Source organism: Trachypithecus francoisi, unplaced genomic scaffold, assembly GCF_009764315.1.
Source record: "Trachypithecus francoisi isolate TF-2019V2 unplaced genomic scaffold, Tfra_2.0 Lachesis_group1, whole genome shotgun sequence".
NCBI classification, from domain to species: Eukaryota; Metazoa; Chordata; class Mammalia; order Primates; family Cercopithecidae; genus Trachypithecus; species Trachypithecus francoisi.
The window spans coordinates 133,430,878-133,457,090 of NW_022681454.1; the positions used below are offsets into that span (position 1 = coordinate 133,430,878).

A 26,213-nucleotide genomic window follows, 5' to 3' on the forward strand; every position below is an offset into this window, starting at 1 on the left:
AGAGGTTGTGAGAATTAAATTAATTAATGTGTTTGAGCATTGTATGAAGAAAAACAGCATTATGGAAGAGAATACCAAATAAGTTAGACTAATTCAGTCCATAGGTAAGAGTGGATTTTGGAAAGAATGATAAGTTTTAAAAAATTCTATGTAAACAAAAATCAATATTCTTCATAAAATCACCAAAGTATATAATGTAATGAAAAAATTACAATAGCAGCACCAATCGCCACAACAAGATAAGTAACCTAAAATTAACCTTTAGATATATGTGAGATCCACATAAAGCAAATGTTAAAATATCATTGAGGAAGAAATGTGTACACACACACACACACATATGCCAAACCTGAACCAACGGAAAGGCTTCCCCATACCCTAACGATGCCATTTCTTCCTAGATTCACCGATTACTCTATAACATTTATGTGAACTTAATGAAAGTAATTGATAAAATTTGTTCTTATTGCTTAGAACTATACAAACTTATTCCATAGCCCATAGGTTAAACAGTGACATTAGCCCAGAATCTTTGAAAAAGAAGAGTGATCATATGAGACGTGTATTATAACATATTAATTATCAAAAAGTTTTGACAATAAGACCCTGCGGGCAGAGAAATTCAGGCAAAGGGTATTAATTCGAAGGTCTTAAAACAGTAATAATCTTGGCACATTCCGAGAATGAAATCAAAGTAGCTGTGACAGGAGAGTGCAGTAGTAGGAGTGACACCAGAGAGAAGGGCTGGTGCCGGGTTATCTGTAACCTTATAGGCAAGGGAAGGATGTTTTTACAATTTGTTAAAAGGGTCTTCTATATAGGCACTGTCATAAATTTGTGGAAAAGATGGAATTATCCATAAATATACACAAAAGAAAGCCTAGAACAAGAATTTGGAACGCATCTGTCATGAGGGGAAGACAAAGGAAAATGGATAACACAGCACAGAAATGAAGCAGCCTTTGTGAAATAAAGAGAATTAGGAGAACAGTTATCATTTAAGACAAATACAAAGAAAAAATGTTCTTGAATAAGAAAGTTGTTATAGAAAAATTTAAATACTGTCGAGAATGTTGAACAAGAGTCCATTTAATTTGTAAATTATAATTAGCTTTGAAGAGTTTTTTCATAAATACAGAAAGGAAATCACAGTTTCTAATAGCAGTGCATTACACTACTTAAAACATTTTTTAAATGTTTTGTTTGGTTTTAGTCCTCAAATGCTGAAAATCGGTAAGGTATGTTTATCCAAGAAATTCACTGTTATAGAGTCACAGACCTGTGGAATTTTGTATACTTCGTACCGCTGTAATAGGCTACATGGACATTTGAATATGCTATTAGACTACATGAATATTTGAAAGTGATATTATTTTGATTCATCACAAGAAAATCAAATACTTCAGGTGATATTTTCAGTAGTTACTTATAAGTATTTATTAAGTTTAATTCTTTCTACATCAACTTTGTGCCTAATAGAGTAATTTGTACAATTAGAAATGAAGCAAAATTATTTGGCACATACTGGAATCCAGGGCCCTATTTTATATAGAGACCATGGCCCATTCCATTTAATTTTTTAATTCATTTGTTGTATTGTTCTTTTCTAGTTTTAGTTTTGTTTTTTTTTTTTTTTCCCTGACAGACATGCCATTTAAAACTGGTAAAACTTTTAAAATGTAGTATATTTATAATATTTATATTTAGCAATACCAATTTTGATAATTATTGCTATTTAGACAGCTACAATAATGATTTAAATTTCTTTTTTTTTTTTGCCTCGCACTAATTTTTATTTCACTCAAATTAGAGCAATAATCTTCCATACATATCTTCCCTGCCCAATTCAAAGAAAAAAAATGCAAAATGATTAGTAAAGAAAAATATAAGAATTAACAGACCCTTTAAATTTGTTTTAAATGTTTTGAATATTTAAAAAGTGTTTAAAGTTTGTAATTCCTAGTAGGAAAACATTATCTGAATGAATACCCTAATGGCAAATGACTGTAAAATGCTTCAGCTGAATTTGGGGGAGAGGGGTAGGGATTATCTTCAAAGCACCCCAGCTCCCTTGATGAGAAGGTCAGAGGTACACTGGTTTGTATTATTGCGACATCCATAAGGTGATCTAGGTTGCTTTTCCTTCAGCAAGGGCTTTATTTATCAGAAGGGCATTACTCTTGACCTCCAAATTTGGCTGACAATTTACTGATGAGACTCATAACCTTTGGGTTGCTCTGGTATTTTGACATATTTGCTGGGTTCTGAGCCACATCCTGGAAGGCCACCGTAACTTCTGGATCCTGCATGGCTGCAAGAACCTCTGGATCACTAAGAATTTCATTGAGTCCAGGCATTCCAGCCATTCCAGGCATGGCGCCTCCCATTCCAGGCATTCCTCCAGGAAAACTACCAGGCATTCCCCCAGGAAAGCCACCTGGAAAAGAGCCATACTGAGCTCCTGACTGTCGTCTGGCTTCTTCCTCCCTCTGGGCTCTCTCATGCTCTTCTCGAGCCTTCTTAGCTCGTTCTATTCTTTCTTTGATCTCTCACTCTTCACGTTTTCTCTCATACTTTCTCCGATGTTCTGCAATTTTCTGTGCCCTAGGTTGAACTTCTTTCAGCATTGCACTAGCATCTTTATCATAATCCAATTTACAGGCAAGGGCAAGATCATGGGCTGCTTCTTCCCAGTGGCCTAGAAGTCTGTGTGCTTTCCCTCGCCACTTGTAAGGCTGAGCTGAATCAGGATTTATCTCAATGGCTCTGTCACAGTCTCAGATAGCAGCATTTGGCTTCTGTAATTTGATGAAGACACTGGCCATCTTGGTATATAAAATGGCCAAGCGAGGATTCAGCTTGATGGCATCTGTGAATAAGTCAGTGGCTTTCTGGAGTTCACCATCATTTAGGGCTTCAATAGCAGCCACTTTTTTATCATTTGCCTGATCCATCATCTCCTCCGTTATCTCTGCATTTTCATCTCCATTTCTTGAGGAGAATCAGTGTCTGGTTCAATCACACCTTCTTTATCAATTTCTAGATCACTTTCCTCGCTTGATGGTTCGTCTGCCTTTAAGTCTTCCTCCACCTTCTTACTATCAGGTTTTTCTTCCTTGGTATTTTCTTCTGATTTAGCTTTCTGAGTAGCAGGTGGTACTTTACCCCCATGCTCTCCACCCACTCTCTCAGGAAGCGCATTTCCTCCGTGTGCAGAACGCTCGGATCCTGCTTACACATTTTCACAAAGGCCCGAAGCTCGTTCACTTTGAGGGGGTCCATGGTAGAGAGGTGGTGGGTGAAGCTGGGGGGCTACGGCCCTGTTCCAGGCCCAGGCGCTGGCTCGGCGTGACTGCGCAGAAGATGATTTAAATTTCATGAGCCCTTTCATGAATGAAAAACTTAAGCAAGACAGTCCTTCTTTGACTTGTCATATATTCCACTCATCCTCATGTCCCATAACTTATACAAAAATACTGTGCTAAAAACATTTTCTACTTCTTTTTCTTCTATTTTCTTGTTTTACTATAGAAATGTTGACAAGAGACTGCATACTGTACATTACTTTACATTTAAGCGAGGGATACATTTATTTTAAAATTTATAGATGTATCTCCTTAGTTCAGATAGGGAAGAGATTGTCCCTAAAGACTTGGCTGTTTAGTTGAGATTAGTTTTAAATCTTAAATCAACTATGAATGCCTTTTCAGGAACATAAATGTGGTTTACTTTTCTCTGGTCTTGATTTTACATTTCTATTTCACTTTATTTCATAGTCTTTTTTTAATAGTTAATATTTTCATTAATACAACAGGAAAAGCACAAATAAATAAAATTTTATTGTTAGTATTGGATGGTAAAAATTTAGTGTCTGAGTAAAAAAGAGAGTTCACTGGTTCTAATTAAACTTCTCCCAGTTACTGAATAATTCATTTATTATAACTACTGTTCCCAGTTATTATGGTTATTCTATTTGGTGAAATAATGTAGCCAGTTTTCTTGTCTTCATATGTTTTTGTTTTCTCACTAGTGAGATGAGACACTACTTCATTTATTTATTTTTTTAATAACGGGCTTAGCACAATTTTAACCTTTCTATATTTCAGAAGAGAAAATACTGTGGATTGTCAAAGGATTGATCTGCCACCTAGTCTTTCACCTTGAACTTATTTTAGAGCAATGTCATGGTTTTCTTTATAAGTTTTGAAGAAAACAGTCATTGATAAATTTGCATTTGAATCAGATAGTAGTTGTCTTAATTCTGAAAAACTTTTTTTGTGTATAATTGAATAATATTACGCACTGGCTTGTGATTCACAATTGTACCCTTTCTCTCACAGAAGAAACCTCATTTTATTTATAAAATGACTTCTGCCTTCATATTCTAGTATTTCATTGAAGCTAACTTGTTTCTTCAACCAGATTACTTCATTTTCACACCATCATACCTGGGCTTTTCCTTTGGCCTGGTCCACTTGGAATACCTTTTTGAAATTGTCATTCTGGTTGTTGATGAACTCTCAGCCCTAGATGTTGCCTTTTTTATTTCCCCTAGTTTGACAACACAAAACTGGGAACCAACTCCTTCCTTAATACTGATCTCACTCAAAACTCAGGAATCCTTCAAGATTTTCAACCCTGATGCACTATTTGTCTTTAAGTTGAGATAATCAAAGTGAATGTACAAGATAATTTCTTAGAAAAATCTATAACACAAAAGATAAAGCAATGGTTACAGCAATTACTTACTAATGTCAATTCTATTACAATCTAAGCTAAAAATATAACAGTAAAAATATTTTAAATAACACAGGAATCTTATATAGTTTTACAAATATTGGAGATATTAGTTTGTGTCAATTTTATGACCCAGAGTTGATATTCTGCACTGCTGTGTTGTAAAATCACAAGCCTAATCATTCCAAATTTGCCCCTAAACTAGGAAAAGAGGCTATTTTTTAGAATACAATACTAATGCAACTTACATTATGGAAACCTTTGAATTATTACTTTACTTTGAAAGTGGTTTTTTTTTTTTTTTTTAAGACAGCGTCTCACTCTGTCGCTCAGGCTGGAGTGCAGTGGTGCTATCACTGCACTGCAGTGGTTGCTCATTGCAACCTCCGCCTCCTGGGTTCAAGCAAGTCTTCTGCCTCAGCCTCCCGAGTAGCTGGGACTACAGGTGCATGCCACCACGCCCAGCTAATTTTTTGTATTGTTAGTAGAGATGGGGTTTCACAGTGTTAGCCAGTATGGTCTCAATCACCTGACCTCGTGATCCACCCACCTCATCCTCCAAAAGTTCTGGGATTACAGGCATCGGCCACTGTGCCCGGTCTAAAAGATTTTTTAAATGAGTACAGCATTCAAGATTTGAAAGGCAAATATTAATTCCAGTAAATGGCTTTTATTTCTGGCCATAATCATAGCTACCATCACAAGCCATTTCATGACTATTTGATACCTACAATTAGCAGTGCTTCTTCTCCAGGGACACCTTGAGTACATAACTGACTTCCGAATCCATTCTCCTATCCAGGTTCAGGCTACAACATGGGAGTGGAAGTGATATGTATCACTCCGTGGGTTATTTTTAGTAGCAATATTGGCTCCTCCATATAATCTGTTTTTCCTTTTGCTGGCTTGATTCAGAGAATTCCAAGGCACTAGGAGATAATGAAGTCACAAAATTGGAAGGAATATGGCACTAGCTTTAGTGTTAACTTGTGTGAACTTCTATTAGCACAGACGAAATGCACATCCACGGAATTGAAAAATTTGGATTACTGTTGACAAAGATTTTTTTAACAGATGTATCACCATATTCGACCATTACCAATTAAATTTTTGTTCTTTTTTAAAATTATTGTTTAATTTTGTTTTTGAGCAAAATTCTCAGAACAGAATTTCTTTTCCCAGTTACTATAAGGAGCGTATCTTTTGTTTGCTTTATAGTTTTGGACTTCAAGTTTAGAATTTTATTATTACATTAAATGTCTTTTAGTCTCTCATGATGGTTAAAATTTAGAGAAACATCTGTTTCTTGTGAGAGACTAGTGGATATTATACTTTAAAAAAGTAACGAATATACATTGTGTATTATAGACTGTATAATTAGTTTTGTTTTTTTTTTTTTTTTTTTTTTTTTTTGGAGACGGAGTCTCGCTCTGTCGCCCAGGCTGGAGTGCAGTGGCCGATCTCAGCTCACTGCAAGCTCCGCCTCCTGGGTTTACGCCATTCTCCTGCCTCAGCCTCCCGAGTAGCTGGGACTACAGGCGCCCGCCACCTCGCCCGGCTAGGTTTTTTTTAGTAGAGACGGGGTTTCACCGTGTTAGCCAGGATGGTCTCGATCTCCTGACCTCGTGATCCGCCCGTCTCGGCCTCCCAAAGTGCTGGGATTACAGGCTTGAGCCACCGCGCCCGGCCTGTATAATTAGTTATTGTAAGCTCCTCTGAGCTGGCCACACCAAGGTCAAGCTATCGTGACATTCCCCCACCCTTGTGATAAAGAACTTTGTGATATTCCACCCCCCCGTCCTTGTGAATGTACTTTGTAACATCCCTCCACACCCTTGTGACAATACACCCTCCCGTCCTTGTGAACACACTTTGTAACACCCATCCCCTGACGGCAAAAAATTGTTCATGACTCCACGACCCAAACCTGTAAGAACCAATGATAATCCCACCACCCTTCGCTGACTTCTTTCTCGGACTCAGCCCACTTGCACCCAACTAAATAAACAGCCTTGTTGCTCACACTAAGCCTGTTCAGGTGGTCTCTTACACGGACGCGCAAACCATTTGGTGCCAAAGACCCAGGGCAGGGGAACTCCTTCGGGAAACCAGTCCCCTGTCCTCACGCTCCCTCTGTGAGGAGATCCACGTATGACCTCGGGTCATCAGACCCGCCAGCCCAACGACCATCTCACCAAGTTCAAATCGGTAAGCAATTCTTCACACTCGGGTAAGCGGCTCGGGTAAGCGGTTTTTCCACTCTGTACCTAACCTCTCTTGCCTCCCTTCAATCTCTCTCCTTTCAATTTCAGTTTCTCTCCCTTCCTGGTAGAGACAAAAAGGAGACACACTTTATCTGTGCATTCAAAAACTCCGACGTCGGTCACGGACTTGGGAAGACAGTCTTCCTTTGGTGTCTGATCAGCGCGGGGATGCCTGCTTTGATCATTCACCCATATTCCTTTGGTGGGAGGTCAATTGCAGGGATGCCTGCTTTGGCTGCTCACCCACATTACAGCCCAGGACTCAATCAGGGACGCCTACTGGAAGCCTGGTAGCTCCTCATCTCCATTTCTCCGTGTCTCCATCCTCCTCTATAAACTTACCTTCTCCACTATGGGCAACCTTCTGCCTTCCATTCCTCCTTCTTCTCCTTTAGCCTGTGTTCTTAAAAATTGAAAACGCCTTAGCCTAGCACCTGACCTAAAACCTAAATGTCTTATTTTCTCCTGTAATACCACTTGGCCCCAATACTAACTCGACAATAGTGCCAAGTGGCCAGAGAATGGCACTTTTGATTTGTCTATCCTACAGGAACTAGGTAATATTTTTCAAAAATTGGGCAAATGGTCTGTGCTGCCTTATGTCCAGGCATTTTTTACACTTCACTCCCTCTCTAGTCTCTGTTCCCAATGCGACTTGTCCCAGATTTTCCTTCTTTCTCTCCTGTCTGCTCCTTCGGTCTAAACCCCTAGCTCAGAATCTTCTGAATTCCTCTGAATCCTTCTTTTCCACTGACCCCTCTAACCTCTCTCCTCCTCCCCCAGTCACTCGTCACCAGGCTGAATCGGGTCCCAGGCTGAATCGGGTCCCAATTCTTCCATAGCCTCTACAATCCCACCCTATAACCCTTCTATTACCTCCCCTCCTCACACCCAGTCTGGCTTACAGTTTCATTCCATGACTAGCTCTCCCCCACCTGCCCAATAATTTCCTCTTAGAGAGGTGGCTGGAACTGAAAGCACAGTCAGGGTACATGTGCCTTTTTCTCTATCAGACCTTTCCCAAATCAACCAGCATTTAGGCTATTTCTCATCAGACCCCACTAAATATATACAGGAATTCCAATATCTAACTCAGTCCTGCAACTTAACCTGGAGTTACTTAAATGTCATCCTGACCTCTACCCTCTCCCCAGATGAATGAGAAAGAGTTTATTTTCTAGCCCAGTCCTACTCAGACACCCGTCGGCTTCATAAGCCAGGCCTCTAAGAGGGCACCAGGGCAGTTCCCTGAGAGGGTCCCCACTGGCAATACCAGATGAACTCCCCAGATATAGTTAGGCAAGATTACATGGTCTCCTGGTTAGTCAAGGGGCTCAAAAAGGCAGCATACCAAGCTGTTAATTATGACAAACTACAGGAAACTACTCAAGGTAAAGATGAAAACCTAGCCCAGTTCATGGCCTGCTTAGTAGCTACCCTTAGATGCTTTATAGCCCTAGACCCAGAGGGGCTAGAAGACCACCTTATCCTTAATATGCATTTTATCACCCAATCTGCTCTGACATTAGAGAAAAACTCCAAAAGTTGGATTCCAGCCCTCAAACCCCACAACAGGATTTAATCAAACTTGCCTTCAAGGTGTTCAATAACAGAAGAAGTCGCCAAGTGGCAACGTATCTCTGAGTTACGACTACTTGCCTCTGCATAAAACAACACACAACCATGTCTCCAGCATACAAACCCTTCAGAACATCCAATCCACAGCTCCCAGAAATATGATAATCCCACCATCCTTCGCTGACTCCTTTCTCTGACTCAGCCACTTGCACCCAAGTGGATAAACAGCCTTGTTGCTCACACTAAGCCTGCTCAGGTGGTCTCTTATACAGACACACGTAACAGTTATATCATACTAATATAATCATATTAATACTATTAGCACAATATAAAAATGTATTATACTAATTATATAGTAGTATACTAATAATACTAATACTATTAGTATAATGGATTATACAGTACTATAATATACAATGTATATTAGTTACCTTTGTTGTCTTTAAAAAGTCATTTTATGGTGAAAATCTACAAATATTGAGTTTAATATTTTTTCTCATGTTAGTGTTTTCTTTTGTTCTTAACACCCTATGGTGAACATAGTTGCAAAAGGTTTTTCTATTGTTATTGTTTGTTTGTTTCTTACAAATAATGAGCATTTTAAACTTTAGATTAACTGAAGAAACAAACAAAAACTGTTCATTTTGGGTGGAATTCAAAGCACTTTAGGCAAAGTCAGGAGTAAGAGACAAATTATTTCAAAATGTTCCATTGTGGTCTTTGCAACATCCATTCTTCTCTTTCAGAAATATGATTCTGTCATTTCAAGTGCTTTTTAAAGAAATTATATTTTTCTACAACTATTGCAGTTGAGAGTGTTCATTTGAACAACTTTGGAGCAATTAGATGTAAACAGAATTTATGTCTGTGAAACTCATTAAATGAGGAGACTCAGGTGGTATAAACTTTTGTCATTTACTCTGCTTCTTCTTACCTAAGCTTGAGATTAGATGCCATAGGTGAAGCAACCTGCCGGTTACCATGAAGCATTGAGTCTGAAGTCAAAACTGTGTGCTCAAATAGCTAAATGGAGTGATAGGAAAAGCTGGTATTCCCAAAGGTGATTTAGTGCTGCTATTCCAGACCCAGTATGAAAACTTCTAGACTTCTTATATGTAAATAGCAAAATCACTGGGTTAAAACTGTCATTTATATTCAATCAAGACATATTTAGTCTTATCTGACAAGCCAGGTTCTACCGCCACCACAACAAAAACATGAATATTAAAACTAAGTGCTTCTGGCTACTCTGCGCACACTGCCTGTGGGGTAGCCCTGCTCTGCAAGGAAAAATTAACAAAACAAAACAAACAAACGAACGGAAAACAGCTACATGCTTCTAATGCCAGAAGAGGTAGGTACAGGAAAAATAAAGTGAAAATGAAAAAATCATCAAGACTGAAGGAAAACAGGAAAGATGCTGCCTGATGTAAAATGCCAGGAAATCAAGATAATACAAGAAAATAAACAATCTTCACAATGATACATAAGTATGTATATAAATATACATATACATATTTAACAGCATGAGCCACCTTACATGAGCTTTTCAAATACCTACAGAAACACAAAAGGATAAAGGAAACTCAGGCATAATCAAAAATGGAAACAGAAATCTCTGAGTATTATACGAAAAGACAAGAAGAGATAAAGCTTTTTTAAGAGGACAGTAATCAACTGCCCTATTTATATGTCTCAAAATTTCTGAAAGAACTGTGACTGAAAAATGTATTCATTCAAATTGATATGATATTGTTGAATAATTCCATGGTCAGGATCTACCTAAATAAGGACAATCAGATGGTATTATTTGTAAATGAATAGTTTTCAACACAATAAACATGAGTCTTCCAGCCCAAGGCAAATATGAATGGTAAATGACTTTACGAGCAAATACAGATTAATAAGTATTACATTTTTGTTGAATGCTGCCCTTCTCATTTCAAATTTGATATGGAATTAAGATGTGGAAATAAAACAATTATTTTTATCAGGTTGCATTCTCAAATATGGGTACTAATAAAGACTGAATCTCTAAATATTAATAACATTGTGAATGATTTTAAAATACTAGTAAATTTGATTTCATTTTGTCATATTTGAAAACTTAAGATAGGCTAAATTAATCTTTTGTTGTCAACTTTAAACTCACATTGTAAAAAATGTTAGTCATTGTTATAAAGGATCATTGTGATATAGGCTTTTTCAAGTTTTTTTTATGTAAGAGCTACAAATCTTGTGATAACTTCAGAAAGTGTAAAGAAATCTTTTGATTTACTCAATTTTGGTTCTACATCACAGTAAAATATCCAAATATCTTGCAGTGCTTTGACTATTTTTTGTACCCCATTCTTAATTAAATCAGATAAAGGGAGCATATTAAGTGTATAACATGTAACATATGTAACATATAAAATAAATAGCTCAAGAAAGTTTATTCACCATAGTGACATAGTAAGGCACATTATATATTATTGCAAAAAAATTTTAATATTGTTTATGTCTGGAATGTAGTTCAAGAGAATTCAAAACTGCATTTTCTATCATGTTTACAGAACAATCTTTTTTGAAAGACAAAGTAATTTGAAAGCTTTAACTCTAATGTCTCAAAAATGTGCTAGCATGTATTGTTAAAAAGTTGTCTGTAAATGACAAGCCAGTTGACATGGCGAATAGTGCTACTGATGCAGAAATAATTGTCTTGAATGTTGAAAAGTCAGAGGACAAAAAGAACAACATATCAAAATACATTTTTAAGAAGTCTAGTGAAAACTGACAAATACTTTTACAAAGCAGTTAGTAGAAACTATGTTATTTGACTATTAGAAGTTTTTTTAATGATAGCTGAGACTAAGAACTGAGAGACAAGAACTTTATTTCATTGTGATATCTCAAAATCCTGAATTTCCCTATGTGCAAAAAACCTGACCGTGATTCAGAGAAACATGTGCCTTTTCATATAGCAGGTTATTTAATAGTCAAATGTTACTATTCTCATATTTTGACATGTGGAGAAAAATGAAATGGATATCATCCTTGTATGAAAAATTCAAACTCTATTTTACAATTACAAATAAATACATATGCAAAAAATCTAAATGATTCTCAAAAGTGGTTTGACAAAAATGAAAAGAAGTTAAATAAAACAATAAAGTTTAGAGTATGAGTCAATTGACAATGTGTGTCACCTGTGCAGATAGATGATCTGTTGAGCTTTGTGTAAGATAGACTTTCCCAAGCTACTTTCCCATATTTACTTTTCCAAGTAAATATGGCTTAATGCTTTTTCCAGAGAACTGCATTTCAGGCAATATGAATGTATCTTGAAATAAAAAACATTAATTCATTTTAATGGAAATAGTCAGCATATGTTGAAACAAGCTTATATTGAAACTAAATGATCTCAAAATAATTGATAGTAATTTGTTTAGTCTATATTTACATTGACCATATTTCCACTCTGACAACTGGCACAGTTTTTGACATGTAACAGATAGCAGTGAAACCCATGCAAGCACTACTTTCTTGCAAAATCAATGTTAAATCCATGTACAATATTATCTACTATCCTAATAAGTATGTTGTCCTAATTGTCAGAGATATGGAATCAGAAAGCGGGGCTCTGGACAATGTCTACAATTACAGACTAGGAACTTTAAATTTACAATGCCAATATTTCATTTCACAACTTTCCTGGACAGAAATTTGAAACCAAGTAAATAAAATATGATCAGTTAATGCAGAACAGTGTTAAAATCTGTCAGTGAACCATGACTCTCCTTTGCCATCATTTGGAATCAATGAGCAATTTAAGTGGACAAATATCACAAGAATAGAGGAATCAACCTAAAGGTAATATTTTGGCTACTTTAGACTATTTTAAAAATAAATTAAGAGTTGCAAACCTCACTTAAAGGACGTGTCTCTTCCTTGGCAAAGTGAAGAAAAGGATGCAGGAGAAAAAAAAAAAAAAAAAAGGTAAGGAACAAAATTGGCATGATAGTTTATTTGGTCCAGAAATGATAGACCAGGAAATCCATGTCAGTTGCTTAATAAAGATTAGATTTAGGATTGTATGGAGTAACTTGAAAAACTGGCTGCCACCCCTCTAGAAACATAATTAAATGTTACTCATATCCTAGTCCTTCCAATAGTGAAGTAGGCAGAAACGAGTAAATATGTTTCATATGAATTAATCTGGACATCATTTGCAAGTTATTGTTATTACTATAGACTTTTAGCTTTTAGTTCTAAAGAGTAGGTAACAGTCTTAAGAGCACAGTGCTAATGTGAGTCAAGATTTGTTTTATTCCTAACTACTGCACAACATGGCCTTTCCAGAATGAAGGTTTAGACCCAGGAGAGTTTAGAGATAGGATGATCCTCCCTGGTAAGAGACAGGAAAAACCAAATGGACAAAAGAAAGAGAGCAATCTCCCTTGCTTAGGGCAGAGGCATGCTCTACTCACCTCTCTTCTCACATGTTTTAGTACTTTCTGGTCGTTATATTAAGATAAACTGAAATAAAGATAAGAAAGAGGAAAGAAGATACTAAAAAATTAAAAGCTAAAATGAAAAATAGATAACATAAAAAGGAAATAATTAAAACAAAGCCTAAGGTGATAAGAAGAAACTAGGTAAATAAGTAATATAAGAACAAAGTAAACATGAGATAAAAGAAAAGTCGATAAAAGAGTAAGAAAAGATAAATCAACTAAGAACAATTAACTGTGAGATTATAAAACAAAAGGACTAAAAGATTAAAAGAGAAAGATAAATATGCAAAAACATTTTAAATGAACTCAAATAATAAAAGGAGAATAAACTAGGGCATAAAGTACTAACTAGAATAAAAGAAAGAAAATACACAGCACTACAAGCTCCAAAGTTTAACACAGGCATGCATTTGTGTGCTGAGAGGTAAATCCCTAAATGTGCTAAGCAGATTCCACCCACAATTTTCCTCCAAAAGTGGAAGGACCCTGCAGTGTCTTCTTTGGCCTGGAGTCCTCTGGAAAGTAGAAAAAGATACCATGACCATTATATTCATCTTTGGCCTTACTCTCCAACCCAGGCTATGCTGAGAGATGTTTGCCAGACCTTAAATTGCTTCCACAGAATTTCCTGCTGGGTACCCACAGGCAGACAAATCTGTTTCCCTTGGGGTACTCTCTTCCAGTCAAGAGCTAGTTTCTTGCCAGGAGGATTTAGCATAATACCATTTAAGAGTTTATTCAAGAAAATAAAAATGCTGGCTCTCTAAGCTTTAAAGTATTTTTCAAAATGCACAGGTCTTTCGGTGAGCCTTAGTAATAATCCTCATTGTTAAATCAATCATTTCCAGAAAAGATAGACTATAAAGTTATACATTTACATATGTTGTACTTTTACAGAATAAAAATAAATAATGATATGCTATTACAATATGGTGATATGTTAACTGAAGTGTTCTTTTCTCTCCAACACAAATCCCTTTATCACCTCTCATTTTTTTCACGAGGCATGAAGTCAGCAGAAGTTATCAGAAAGGGATCTGAGAATGTTTGTGAGAAGTACTTTACTGAGTTAAAATATTATGGATCTAGATTTAAGTCAGATATATTTGAGAAATAAACCAAATAGTGAAAAAAATCTTAGGATGATTACTGATCTCTTTTTTATTATCTTAAAATCCATTTATGCCTCATGATTTATCATTGGGAGGCTAAGGTTGTGAGGGTTACTTACATTCTCCTGCTCAAGATCATCGACAAAGTCTAATTCTTCATGAAAAGAAAATTGCAGCCTCAGGCATAAATGGGTTAAGATCCACAAAACTGAGAAAGAGAGAGATTGGGAATAGAGGAAACAGGAGCATTAAATACTACAGGGGACACTGCACCTTCCTCCAACTTCCTACAAATGAGTTTTGACAAAAAGGGCCTTGACTTTTAAGGAATGACAGTGGACAGTGCCGATGCTTTAAATACTGGATGAAGTACAAAAAGCCAGAAAGTTTAATAGAGAAGACTCTTGGCATCATTATGTGGTAGTTGAGGGAATAGAGCAGGTGTGTTATGTGCCTAAGCCCAAGAGCACTGCAGACATTTCCCTAACTCTCTCATGGATTTTTTGTGAGCTGGTATTGTGTCAGAATGTACAGGCCAGCTAAAAAAGCCTATGGCTAAGATGAGGGGGTGTCAAATTAGACATCCTTTTTTTTTGGGCAATACAGTCAGGATGTGAGTAAAAATGGAGCAGACTTTCAGAAAGTCATACCAAGGAAAAGATTCAAGAAACAAGTTAGTGCCCAAATATTGACCAATAGTCATTCCCTGCATCACCTTGCATCGTTGTGCAGAGAACGAGACAGGTTGACTTAAATGCAGAGTGAAAAGAGGCCTCCAGCATGGGAGATATCATCTCCCTCTTGAAAATGTGACACTTTAAATTGAGTTCTACAAGATATTCAAGAGCTTTGTGCAACATCAAAGATAATTCAATTTTATTAGTACTGGAATGCCCTAGTTGGTTTAAGGAGCTCCTCGATGCTTTTGTCTGCATAGATATGGAATGAATTGATCATATCTCCATTTGGACTTATTATCTTGCAACATGCATTTTTACTGTTCTGCCTTATCTATATGTCTGCTATCTTCTTATTCATTTATTTATTGTTTCTTCCCATGGATATCTTTATACATTCTGGAGCAGGGAAACAGGATAAGGAAATAGTGGTGTGTGAAAAAAAAGTCATTAAAACACCATTTAGGGAAACTTTACTGAAAAATATCAACCATAATCCTGACAGGCTAGCACAAATGACACAAGATGGTTATTTTTAATAATTATATCTACAATCCCACCATGTAATTCTCCACTGAAATATCCACAATAAGCCTTGGAGAGTGAAAGTATTCTATTTCAACCATGAATCCTATATCGTGTTACGTCTTTAACAGTAAATTCTGCATTCTTCTTTGTTAAATATTAATGTTCTTTGAAATATATAAATATTTTAAGCTGCTAAGAGAAAAATAATCAAATAAAATGTTTTTACCTTTAATGAACTGCTCATAGATTTCTTTTCTTTTCTTCTTCTTCTTCTTTTTTTTTTTTTAAGTTGGAGTCTCCCTCTGTCTTCCAGGCTGAAATGAAGTGGCGCTATCTCAACTCACTGCAATCATCGCCTCCCAGGTTCAAGCAATTCTCTGCCTCAGACTCCTGAGTAGCTGGGATTACAGGTATGCCCCACCATGCCCGGCTAATTTTTGTATTCTTAGTAGAGATGGGGTTTCACCATGTTCACCAGTGGTCTCGAACTCCTGGCCTCAAGTGATCCGCCCTCCTAGGCCTCCCAAAATGCTGGTGTTATAAGAGTGGGCCACCGCATGCAGCTGAACTGCTCATAGTTTATATTGCATCTTTCAATTTTCAAAAGTCAGATTAAAGAAGAGTTATTTCAGAAATTTAATTTCTCATAGATGTGATAAATGTAGCATTATATTAGACAGTTAGATTGGGATAGTGAGTTACAGAAGAAACAAAAACCCACCCCCTTGAGGTCCACACCATATAGCAACGCCACAAACAACAAAAACTCAATCTTTGCTTGACATCACCTCAAGAGGAGTATTTGGGTTTATATTCTCTAATAGGTTTATTGCTTGAGAAACACAAGGATATAATATATAAACCAATTATTTGATAGAACGTTTTTCATACATTCTCTAGATTGGGAATCAGAGGTGAGGAAAAAAATGGTGTTCCCCGCCGGCCCCCTCCATGGCTTTTTCATCCAGAGGAGAAACCATACTAACAATGGTCATGCTAATATAATATACAACACAGGAGTGCTTTAGATCACTGAAAACCTTCTACCATAAAGTCCGCGTGGCTCCAACTTACTTGCTCTCTGGTTCAAGCTACTGCTGAACTTGCTTCACCTTCCAACACCAATTAAATGCAAGGTAATAGATCATCTGATCTTAAACAAAAGCATTTGAGGCTTTCTTATAAGACAGAGCTATGCCCTGGATAGTGTTAGGCTCAAAGACGTGTACATCCTTATCTAATGAATAATGGGACTTCAATTACATTACTGGTTTCCTTGTTAATATTTAATATGGGCACCATCGGTATAATTGGTATATTATGAACTCTCATTTCAGTACAAATTTCTACTTTCTGATGGCTTTTCTTCATTTCTCCTGTAAAATGTCTTTCACTATAAAGTCTGGAACCATATTTCATGATTAAAAACTTACCCCATATCGCCAAGAACTTCTTCAAATGTTTCCTCTTTTTCTCAGTCTTAAGTGAAATATTTCCCACAAGGATATTTCCTTCTCCTGTACCATATTGAAAATAGAATGCTACTTTATTTATAATTCAATTATCTCAGAATCAGAAGATATAAAGGACTAATGCTATTGAGCACTTTTTCATGTATTCATCAGTCTTTTGTACAAATACATTGATTTTTAAGTTAATGTCTTATAATCTAAATTTCTTCCATTATTTTAAGTTCAAAAACAATGTATCATTTGCTTCCTTGTATTTCTCATGGTAGTTTGTGAAATGCTTTTCTGAGGTAAAGATAAAATATATTACTGAGCCCTCTTACATTCTGAATGTTTCTTAAATCTGTCCACATCACTCCATCTGTGTTCCGCTAGCTTTGCCAACACCACCTTCATATTTGGTCTTGTCTATAACAATAGCCTGTTAATTGCTTCCCTCTGTCAAATGTAGCTCCCTTATAAACCATTCCTTATACTGTAACCAGCTGAATCTTTTCAATATTTTACTGTAATTATGCCACATTTTTTTAAAGAACTTCCTTTTCCTTATAGAATAAAACACTTCACATAAGCCTCCAGACCTCCTGTTCTACAAAATGTCTTCTCTCCTGCTTCATATTGAAGCTGTCCCACTTTTCTATGTATTTCATTACCTACCTTGACTTCCTGTTTCTTCCTGTAACTTACTAGAGTCTCTCCTTTTATATATTCATTCTGGAATTATTTTTCTCTACATCCTTTTTCTTAACAAGTAGTAAACTATAAACTCTTCTTTTATACTTAAATTCAATCGTCATTACTCAAGAAGAAAATTTTCTAAAATATCTATCAAGTTCCTCTTTGACACATTTTCAAAGTGCATATCCTGTATCCACGTAGTGTAATTCTTTAATTTATGTACCCCAGTTGGAATATAAATCAAAAAAGGGCAGGGATTTTATTACCTTTTCTTGCATTCCACTATACTCTAGCACATCGCACAGATTTCTGCAAATAAAACTATTCAATATCTATATTTAAGAAAATTAGTGAAGGAAAGAATAAATCTGATATAGATTATAATAACTACTTTTTTCAGTAATAAGATTGGATTTTTTTCTGAGCAGTTCATTTCTTCATTATATTTAAGTATGTATTAAATCAATGAATGTTCGAAAATATATGCAAAAATAAATCACTTATTTGTAATTGTTGTGTCCATTTAGAAGTTAGTACTTTTAAAGACTAGCAAATGTGATATTTCCGTAACAGTAGATGAATAAAATATCTACTGTTATGGAAATAGAGTTCATTTCATAGAACTTGATTAACAGAGTCCATTCTTCTAATGAGATAAGGTAAGAGTAATTTGAAAAATACTATGAAACTAATAATAATTGTATGCATTTTTGATCATTTTTAATGGAAAATAAGCAATCAAACTATTAACTGCATTAAAAAGTTTGAATCCTTACTAATTATTACTTCTCAGACATAAAATTTTGTATTTCTCATTTAAATAACATCCATTTTGTTTATTTGATTTTAATTCATGTCGTATCCAAGTAAAAATTTTAAAACACTGAATTGTCTTATACACAAAATATTTTCTTTCAGGCTCTACTAGATGTCTAACAAAAAAAATCAAGAAAACATTCTTACAAAATTGGTATATTCAGAAAAAATATAGTCTAAAATAAGTTTATTTAATTTGCTCACTGAAGAAGCAAATTCATGTACTTTGCAATTAAAGAGATATATTTAATAATTGGGAAATCTTTATTCAGCAATGGTAACTCTCTAAGGATAGTTCACTCATTCATTAAATTCACACACACACACACACACACACACATACACACACATACACACAAGATGCCCAACTCACAGTGTTATTGTAAATGTTAAAGGAAATGACTACATGAAGTTTCTATAATACTATGTGTCATTTGAGTAAAAAATAAAAATAAAACTTTTTTCCCAAACTCCTACTTATTTTATACCATATTTTATAACACTATATTTTGCTTGTTTGACATTTGATCCTATACTACTTGGTTGATCTATTTATGGGTATAGCTGGGAATGGAGTAGACTGTCTCTGAACTGGCAAGAAGTAAAATGCAAAATGTTTATGAAGAATTGTTCTTGCATCTGTTCTTAAATTGTGTTTCACATTTGACATTAAGTTCAGAGCTAGAAAAAAGACAACAAACAATTCAATCTGTCAGTAAGGTACTTTTTATTTGCCTGGAGCGTCAGAGCAATATAGCACTCAAAACGCAAGCTAAGAAAGAAGTGCTGAGGAAAGTGCTTTTGAAACAAGACAATTCTAACAAGAGCTATTTAGAACTTTAAAGTTTATCTGAAAAACCTAATGAAGAGAAATAAGGTTATACCTTCATTCAAAGATCCCCTGACTGGGTGGTGGCAGATTTTGTTCTTGTATAGAAATGTTCTCTCAAGGAAAAAGAAGAAATAATAAAACTGTAAGTAGAAGACAAGTTACAGAGTGTTGAACATCTTGGGCCCCAAACTGATAGATGAATATGCTATGATGTGTGACTTTAGAGTTTTCAATTTTAACAAAAAAAGAAAAACAGAAGGCTTTGTTCATTAGTGTTGGCTATACTGACTACCAGTTACTTCTTCTTTCTTTTTGAGAAACATCTTCTCTTACGATGCACCACAAAGTTAAAATTTTGACATCAGTATCATTTTAAATAAAACAGCAAAATTAAAATCACTTCTTCTGAGTAAACATCTCTTCACAATAATCAGTTGATTCTTCAAATTTCACAGAAAATCCGCTCTAGAGCAGTCTCTAGCAAAGATGATTCAAAATTGAGAAACCTTTTTACTGTGGTCATTTGGGTATCTATTTTGAAATCAAAATCTGTGCCTTAAACTCATATCCCTAAGCATGAATGAATTTCATTCTGTCAACTTTATGTTTTCAAAGTCAACCATTTTTCTATCATTTGAATAACTTTTGAAATTAGGATTTTACCTCACTTTCAGCTTTATTTCAAAAATTATTTTCATTTAGCTTTAATATAGTACAAGATATGCTTTAGGTGCTGAAAACATGCAAGTTAACTGGAAGACTTGGGTCCTGCTCTTACACATTGTTACACATTGTAAATAAATAATGGTTAAAGTTATATTTGTTGTGAAAAAAGAACTTTCAAATCAATTTTTGAATTATCAAACCTATATTCTAAAATTAGGTGCAATATCCTTCCACATTGGAATTTCCAAAAAAAAAAAAAATATGGGAAGGGAAAAATCTATTTGTGATTATTAAATCACTAGCCCTCCTGAAATGAAGCACAGGTAATTTGAGGAAGAATTTGAAGGAGGATTTTTATGGCACTAGCTGTGTTTTATGTCCTCCAACCCCTACTCCCAAGGAAGGGTTCTAGGACTATATGCTTGCTACTAATTCCAAACTGAGAAAAAGAAGGTTGGATGAAACATTTATCCCAGCCAAAAGAATGGTATGTGGATGACATGCAAAGGAGGGCTGCCCTGGAATCATCTTAGGCCGTGTTCAAGAGGGCACCCTGAAGGTATAGAGCTCAGAAGAATGAATATAAGGTATCACAACACATCTACAGGAGAATAAAGGAGTAAGTGACTGCATCTTGGGAACTATTGATGAAAGATTCAAAGAGAGGCAAATCTCAAAATAACCCACAAATGTGTTCATGGCACAAACAACTTTCAGTATCTGCCAATTCCAGTTAGTGTCATAGCTCTACTGAAATCATAAAATTAATGTCTCTGTTTGTAATCCTTCTCCTCCATTTAAGAATGGTCAAAATTATGGTTAACAAAAAGGAGGAAGAAAAAGCTTGCAGGCAAAGAAACATTGGAAAAATTGACTGTACCTCTTTCTGTAACTGTTGATTACTCCCTGGAATAAGAGTCAGCTGTGGAAAGAGAGAAACTTACCCTAATAGAAGCTTTGAATATTTTAATTACAAAAATAAAACTGAATTTTGCTAATTTAAAGGAGCCATATGGCCTATTATTACCTAAGAATAATATCTAGGAAGTTATGACAGTTTTTCTAGATTTCCTCTAAAGTCATGGTAAAGGATTTTTTAATTTTTTTTTTTAGAGAATGAAGCAGATTTATTATTGAATAAGAATTAAACCAGAATGGGATGTACACCACATGCAATTTGCTGAGACTGCAAAGACAGAAAGAAATCTCACCCTTTAATGCAATCAAACAGATATAACCCATTATATACAAGTTCTCAAGATATACCATAACTAGTCTTCAAGTAACAGGGCTTGGCAGAACCATTTGTTACATGTAATGCATCTTAAATTTACCTGGAAATTAAGGGTGATTATCTGTATTAGTTGAAGGGTTTTATATAAAGGAAAAATAAACTTCTCCTGTCTTTATGACCTAAGTAGTTTTATAACTGGAAGCAAGTCATCCACCAAAGGTGGCCTCCTACTCTCACACAGAAACTGGGGTGTAGGGGCACTGTCTTACTTGATGTTTGTTAACATTTCAAAGAAATGGCTCCTAGGTCCTTCAGAAAGACATTTCTATGTCTTAAAACTGGCATGGGCCAGGCACAGTGGCTGATGGCTGCAGTCCCACCACCTTGAGAAGCTGAGACACAAAGATCAACCATAGACAGGAGTTTTGAGACCAAACTGGGCAAAACAGCAAAACTCTGTCTTTACACACACACACACACACACACATACACACACACACACACACAATTAGTCGGGCATGGTGGCTCACACCTGTAGTCTCAGCTACTAAGGAGGCTGAGGTGGAAGGATCACTTGAACCGAGGAGTTTGAGGTTGCAGTGAACCATGATTATCCCACTATACTCCAGCCTAAGCAATAGAGTGAGACTTTGTCTCTCAAAATGATAATAAAAACAATAATATTAATAAAGCTGGCAAGGTACAGATAGGCAAACTTTCCATGTTCCGTGTTCTCACTGATTTGTGGTATCTAAAACAGTTGAACTCATGGAGATAGACAGTAGAATGCTGGTTACCAGAGACTGGGAAGGATAGCTGGGGAGCAGGGGATGGAGATTGTTAATGGATATAAAATCTAATATCTGATAGTGGAAAAGGGTGACTACAGTCAGTCATAGTTTTTTGTACATTTTAAAAATAAAAGAGTGTAGTTGTAATGTTTGTAACACAAAGAAATGATATGTATGCTTGGAGTGACGGATATCCCATTTACTCTGATGTGGTTATCACACATGATACGTCTGTATCAGAATATCTAATGTAGTCCATAAATATCTACACTTACTGTGTACCCATACAAATTGAAAATAAAAAACTTTAAAAATAAAACTTTCAAGGGCCTTATTAAGATTCTTAAAAGTTTACACATACTACAAAGAGACAGTTAAGAACTTACAAGTTTTCTAAAGTAAACAGTCTAAGAAAAGGTTGGAGGAGAAGTCTTTTCTTTTCATTTATTTTTAAAAATGTTCAACTTTTACTTTAGATTCAAGGGGTACATTGCAGGTTTGTTTCCTGGGTAGAGTGTGTGATGCTGAGGCTTGGGTTAGGGTTGATCTTGTCACCCAGGAACTGACCACAGTACCCAATAGTTACATTTAAACACTTAACACTCTTCCTCCCCTAACCTAGTAGTCCCCAGTTTCTATTGTTACTTTATGTCCATGAGTACCAAACACTGGGTAAAGAAATTGCTCTACAGAACTGATTTAAAGTGACAGTGAATATAAAAATATATGTATGTTATTAAAACTTTCAGGATTTTGTTTACATGACATAATTCTTACCTAGGAAAGAGAAAATCACCTTGAACAGCTAAATAAAAATGACATTCTGCTATAAAGTAAAGCAGACCTCACAGAACCCCAAAGCAATGGAAGCTGAGTCAGAGAGAGGAGAACCAAATGACAAAACATCATGAAAGCCTTCCCTTGACCCCTCATCGTTTCTCTTCGCAAATTGACTCTCTCCAGATTTTTTATCCTGCCTCCTTGATTCATTAGTTAGAGAAAAAATGCCTCCAAGCCTTCCACAGCTCAGACTTCCTTAGGAAAGCATATAGAACTCTCTCGCCAGCAAACAATGTTTTTTTTTTTTTTTTTTTTTTTGAGACGGAGTCTCGCTCTGTCACCCAGGCTGGAGTGCAGTGGCCGGATCTCAGCTCACTGCAAGCTCTGTCTCCCGGGTTTATGCCATTCTCCTGCCTCAGCCTCCCGAGTAGCTGGGACTACAGGCGCCCGCCACCTCGCCCGGCTAGTTTTTTTTTGTATTTTTTAGTAGAGACGGGGTTTCACCGTGTTAGCCAGGATGGTCTCGATCTCCTGACCTCGTGATCCGCCCGTCTCGGCCTCCCAAAGTGCTGGGATTACAGGCTTGAGCCACCGCGCCTGGCCAAACAATGTTTTTAGACAGGTGTTTTCAATCATGGTCAGGAGACTTGTCCTATTGCATAAACACAGCTGCCAATGAAGCCACCACTGTAACCATGGGAATAACAGAAGAGGGACTACATAAAGTATGTGGTCACTACAAAAGAAGATGAAATGCTGTGTACTAAGTGTTATCATAAATGCAATAAATAATACCATGTAAACAGAGATACATCATTCCAATAAGACTTTGGTAGAAGTGGTGAAAGGGAAAATAAAAATTGTTCCAAAGAAGTTATTTTACTATTTGTAACAGGGCAAAGAGTTTTGTCACAGTGTTATTTGCCAGTGAAAATTATCTGGACATAAAAGACGATGAAGCAGGCAACTTGAGGCTCAGCTTTTTTTGATTAACCACATCAATACTTCAGGCTATTTTGTTTTAGGGGTACTGCGAATAAATTGTGTTTGTCTGTTTAGAATTTTAATACAGTCTGGGAATCTTTGTTTTTTAGCAGAGAAGCTAAAACATTTATAATCATTGTCATAGCTGATATTTTGGCTTTACATCTGTCCTATTGTTTTTTATTATTTATTGCTTTATTTTCATTGTTTCTGCAATGTGTATTTCCCGATTTGTATGTTTGTACAAGCTTGGCAAACCAGATTAGTTTCTAGGAATAAATATAGTATCACAAACTTTGTCTTTCAAAACTCAAATACATTTTTCTTTGTTGAGTTCTGGCAATTAGAATTAAGTTGGAGAAATCAGAGAATGGCAACTTTTTATTTCTTCCTAGATCACCTCCTCTTCTGGTCTAAATTGCATAAGCATTATTTTATTCCTTATCCTTAAATTTTTTAAAAAATTACTCAGAAATGAATCTAAGTTCATTAATTTTGCCTGTGATATGGTAAGCTTATTGAATTGTTTTTAATGCTTTCATTTAAGCTTAGTAGAAGTCTCTTCAAAGCAAGTATTATTATTGCTTCTGTTCTAAATGTTCTTTCTTCCTCGGGAATATGTAACTTTCTTTGGATAGACATCTATCACTATTTTTCCTATGTCTTATATCTCTAATATTTTCTGAAAATTATTTCTTTGCATCATGGTATATCACTCCTCCACATCACTGTTTTGACTGCAAGGCAAATTCTACTCTGCTGTCTACTGTGTATCCATTGCAAATGAATTGGGACAAACTAGAACAACTGCTCTTTCATTTCAGTCAATGTATTTTAAGATTGTTTGTCACTGCCTACAGCTTATTTTGTAATTCGCAAGATCACATTCACCTCAGCCTTAACTGATTGAACCAGAGAGACCATGGGACACAAGAGAGATAAAATCACAGGCTTATGGGAGCTCATCTAATTATCAACTAAGAATTTGATCTCTGGAGTTAGAGACTGAGTGACTGAATCATATTTATGGAACAAATCTAATAACAAGGTCCAAAACCCTACTGCTGAGGTTTTTATTCCCCCTTTCCTGGGAATAATTTTGTTTGTTTACTTTTCTATAGCTTCTCCTTAGACACTTCAATTTCCGCATCCTACTGTAATTCCAAACCTCTTTCTTTTAGCTAGTCTCTGTATTTAGTATCTGTGATTTTTTTTATAAAATAGCAAAGATGTTCTTCCTTATGGCTTTGTGCTGCTATTCATTGATCCTTCTTGAATCTTATTAAAATACCAAATAGATTTCTAAAATATTACTATAATAAATCATTTTTAAAAGGTACATTTTTTCTTTCACTTTCAAGATAGGGTTCCTCTTTATCAGACTGTAGTATATTTCCATGGGTCCAACTTTATTTTCTTACTCATTATTAATCCTCTGAAACACAGATATATACCTAAAATTAAACTCTGTAAACTACTCACCATGTGTGGGGTATACAATATTCTTTTCTCTGTACCCTTGTGTTCCAATCAAATTCTTTTTTGTACAGGAAGAGAGTTAGTGAAAAACATCAAGAGCAACAACAATGGTGCTCAGGTTTCACTCTCCTATGATTCTCTTCTTTGTGCCCAAACACGAGTTAACTTGTTGGAATTACATACCAGCATCCAAATATAATTCTTGCAAGGCCATCCTTCCTCCAATCCAGTGAATCTCTATAGCTGGCTAATATCACACTTTTTATTCTCCCAAGTTTAGGCCAGAGACAGAAGAATGAATGAAAAGTCTTCCTAACATTAGACCAACAGGAATCTTGCCATTGACTAGGATTTTCATTCAATTATGCAGCATTTGTGGAAATGCCAAATTTCTTCTTAAATTGGGCTGGACATTAGTCTTTGTTTTCTATCATGTTTGTCTATCATTGTTTTCTGTTTTCTCATTGGAATTGTAAGAGGAGTTAGAAAGATTGCATCAGTACTGATATTCAGATACTCTGCATTGGTACTTCAGTGTTAAATTTGTACATCGGAATTTAAGTTATTTCTTTTTATTATTTCATTATATTAATGTATTATTTAGTTTGCGACAACTGGTCTCCAAAGGTGTTTATTTTCTTAAATATAAGTGATGAAATAGACTATTTGTATATTCAATAGAATAATGATACTGCCATCAATAACATTATGGAATGATCAACAATGCCATTTAAAGTTTATTTATAGAAAGTAGTGATCAATCTAATTTAGATATTAACTGAGTTGAGAAATTTCCAAAACAAACCTCAGTTAAAACAATTTGAACTTAGGTTCACAATCTCTTTACATACATTCCATTTAATCATTAATTCTATTGTTACAGGAAAGGGGCCCTGACCCAGACCACCAAAAATGGTTCTTGGATCTCGCACAAGAAACAATTCAGGGCAAGTCCATTGAGTAAAATGAAAGCAAGTTTATTAAAAAAGCAAAGGAATAAAATAATGGCTACTTCACAGACAGAGCAGCCCTGAGGGCTGATGGTTGCCAATTTTTATGGCAATTTCTTGATGATATGCTAAACAAGGGGTG

At 35.6% G+C, this 26,213-nt stretch overlaps 1 pseudogene across 1 annotated transcript; it reads right to left on the reverse strand.

Annotated features, from left to right (window-relative positions):
- Nucleotides 1-2,137: 2,137 nt before the first annotated feature.
- LOC117085916 lies at nt 2,138-3,357 on the reverse strand (annotated as a pseudogene). The gene has a single exon (XR_004438130.1). The product of XR_004438130.1 is annotated as a hsc70-interacting protein-like (transcript).
- Nucleotides 3,358-26,213: the final 22,856 nt, after the last annotated feature.